This window comes from Dendrobium catenatum, unplaced genomic scaffold (genome assembly GCF_001605985.2).
Source record: "Dendrobium catenatum unplaced genomic scaffold, ASM160598v2 fragScaff_scaffold_1056, whole genome shotgun sequence".
NCBI classification, from domain to species: domain Eukaryota; kingdom Viridiplantae; phylum Streptophyta; class Magnoliopsida; order Asparagales; family Orchidaceae; genus Dendrobium; species Dendrobium catenatum.
The window spans coordinates 5,677,877-5,681,306 of NW_021319518.1; the positions used below are offsets into that span (position 1 = coordinate 5,677,877).

At 42.5% G+C, this 3,430-nt stretch overlaps 1 long non-coding RNA gene across 1 annotated transcript in view; it reads right to left on the reverse strand.

Annotated features, from left to right (window-relative positions):
- Positions 1–2,290, reverse strand: part of LOC114580491 — a 5,350-nt gene extending 3,060 nt beyond the window's left edge. The window contains exons 1-2 of the long non-coding RNA XR_003701927.1: positions 2,276–2,290; positions 294–296 (exon numbers count right to left, since the gene is read on the reverse strand). This is a non-coding gene — a long non-coding RNA (uncharacterized LOC114580491). The remainder of the gene's footprint in view (positions 1–293; positions 297–2,275) is intronic.
- Positions 2,291–3,430: the final 1,140 nt, after the last annotated feature.

The window sequence follows — 3,430 nt, forward strand, 5'->3', positions numbered from 1 at the left end:
AACAACCTAATTACTAGACTCAACAGTTTCCTATTTTAAATATAAAACTTTTCAAACCCTTCCAAATACCCAAATTCAAACCCAACTCCTATACCTAAATCCATTGCTGCTACTATATGCCAGATAACATGTATTCTATACGTATCTGATTGACGACTAGCCTTAATCAAAAGTTCTCTCTCAATATTGGGTGGGGTAATTAACTATAGGGGCTTGCGCCTATAGGAAATCAGAACTCAAATTATAAAGTCCTCACAAATGAGGGCGTAATCTCTGTGTAGTGTCTTATCTACAAACTCCTCTACCTTTCAAAATTTTCCTCAGAACTTATATCAGTTAAAACTCCCTCGCCGAATAAAAAGAAAAAGCGAGCGGAGGCCGGGGCCAAATTTTTGGAGCCCACAGATTTCTGGCGACTCTGCTAGGGATTGGTTTCTCTTTCTATCTTTAGCTAGTCGTCTCAGTAGCATCCATATTGATCTGTACTTAAAATTTTAAGTATCCTAAGAATGATCATTCAAAAAATTCTCCATTGAGATAACTTGTTTAGCAGTATTTTAGATTTATATTTTTTCAATTGCTCACTAATATTATCATCTCTTATTTTTGTGTTCTGTGTAAGTCTCTGCATTTTGAAAGTGCGGGGTGATGTATCAGATTATGATTACTAACTCTTGCCTTTCATTTATGCAGATGGATCTACAGAACACCCCGATGACTGTCCAGCTGGGACAAGGAGCCAGGATTTAGCTGGCAAATGTTGTTATTGAGACCAGAAATGCCGGAGCTACCATCCAGTTTGGTAGCGTTGACTTCCCAGCAATTGCTTTAAGGAGTGCCGCCATTCCTGTGAATGGCAAGAATACTGAGAAGTCGGCCAGAATACTTAATGCTGATGATGCTCCTATCCATCGTGCGCATCTGCCAGCGCCACGACCTACTGTTGAAAATCCTCATAAGATGATTTCTGTATTCGAGAGGCTATCACAGCCTGAGGCCCCATCAACCAAGAGGATTGTAGCTGATGGAAGAATCTCAGTGGTGACTACCAACACCATTACTCAGCCAACCGAGTTGTTTGCACCCGAGAGATATGATATCGAGGCTTCCTCATCTGTAGGAAGACTCACCAGGAGGTAGAGAAGAAAGAAAAATGCTGAACTTCGAGCTCAACAACAGCAACTCCCAGTCCATCCATCCAACCTGTCTGCCCGAGTGCCTAAAGCCAATATTCCTACCCTGAATAAGTTTTTTGATTTAAAATGGGTAAAGAGAAATAGCTCCACTAGTGAGCTGAAGAAATTATTTTGGGATCAACGGCCTGAAGCCCCAATTCCTCCAAAGAAGAAAGAGCCTGAAACTCTGCTCTCTCGAGTATACAGAGTATTGAAGACACTGAAGGATAAAAGTCTAAAGAAGAAGTTTCAATGGCCTTTAGTGATCGAGAAGAGAAGAACCCCGCCAAGGGAGCGTCTGTCCTTTGCTGCAGAAAGAAAAGAAAGAAAGCAAATCTCACGCGGTGAACATTGGGGTGTGACACCTGAACCGCATGTTCAAGGATCCACTGTTGAAAGGTCCCGGTTGAAAGGAAAGCAAATCTGGAGGCCAAAGCCTCAAAGAAATAAGGAAGAAAAGAAATAAAGAAGAGTTGATCTGGGCGTAACTTCCGGTTCTGCTTGCCAGAGTTCCGCCCCCATCAACAAACAACGTAAGAAGTGGGCCCCTAAAAGGACCCATAATGACAATCCTCCAGACGGTAGACACCTTGGAGAATCCTTTAGGAGATCCCATCACCTTCCATCCCCTTCAAAAGAAGAGACTAACTTCGACCACAGCCCACTGATCGAAGAAGTCCCATTGCTTAATCAAGAACCAAAAATCCAATGGCGTCGCCGCTCGGAAATTCGAGTACTAGAAGAAGAAGGAAATATGGAAGGGGGAGATAATATTGAAGAAGAAGAATACCTTGAAGGGAAAGAAAATATTGATGAATTTCTGAAGGAAAATCTAGATGAAGAAATTCAGGAAATAAATGACACTCTGAATATGGAAGTTGTCTATATGGTGACACATATAGACATCGATGATGGCGCCGATTATGATGATGAAGATGACAATCATTTGCAACCGCCACCTAGGCAAGTATACCATCGTCGCCATAGAGAAGGGTCCACCACTGGCAGAAGTCGTCATTCTCAAGAAGAAGAAGAAGTGGAGGAAGTAAATGAAAACTCTTCTGAGGCCAAAAATGTCACACTCGCTATAATGTGGCGACAAATGAGGCAATAAATGAGGGTCAAAGACAGGGAAATCTCTCAGTTAAATGAGAAGATGACTGAGATGATGGCTCAAATGGGGGCAATGATGTAGAAAAATGCTGCTATTGGCGCCATGCCTAATCCTCCTGCTGACCCTCCAAACTTCTAAGTGTCACCAGGTTCAGGAGTACAGGGAGCTCCTGAAGGTAGTCGCGAAGCCCATAATATCATTCGCCAGCCCACTCCACAGAATATTGCAAGTACTTCTGAGCCCGTGACTGCTGCGCAGCTCAAAGAAATTATCATTAAAAAGATCAAGGCAATTATAGCTGTTGACCAGGCAGAGAAGCTGGTGGGTAAGGGTCGCCTGTACCCAGCTGAGTATGATCAGGTGTCATATCCAAAAGGATATTCAGTACCAAAATTCAATACCTTTGATGGCAACAGAAATCCTCGGCAACACCTAGCACAGTTTAAATCCACCTGTGCGAATACAGGAGGAAATGATGCCCTACTCTTTTGACAATTCGTTAGCAGTTTAACAGCGACTGCTTTCGAATTGTATGCAGAATTGTCAAATGATTATGTGAAGACTTTTGCATAATTAGAAACTATGTTCGTGAAGAAATTTGCTAGTGCAACTAAAAAGATTACGATCACTGATCTCGCTCTGGAGAAAAGAAAAAGAGAAGAGTCGGTGACGAAATATATCACTCGTTGGTGCAACTTAAGCATGAAATGTGAGCAGCAACTTGAAGAAGAGCATGTCGTACAGTTATTAATGGGCAATATTGATGACAAGATTCAACCCTTCCTGTGCATGGCTACAATCAACACATTTCAAGACTTGTTCGATAGAGTGGCCAAGTTTGACAAACTGAACTTGTCCAGATCAAAAAATCACTCTTATAAGCCCAAGAAGACTAAGGTCCCGGGTACTAGAAGGGGTGAGGCCGACTCTACGTTCTTCTCCAGAGCTAATAAAGAAAAGCATGTGATTTATAACATAGACAAGGGCAAACATCCAATGCAGTATGAAGAAAAGCCCAAGCAGGCATACAACCCCAACCCCCAGTCGAAGCTGATGCTAAGGGGCAACGATAAGACACGAACTTATCAAGGTGGTGGAGAACGCCCGATATAGGTAATAGGAACTGGTGATAGAATGTTCC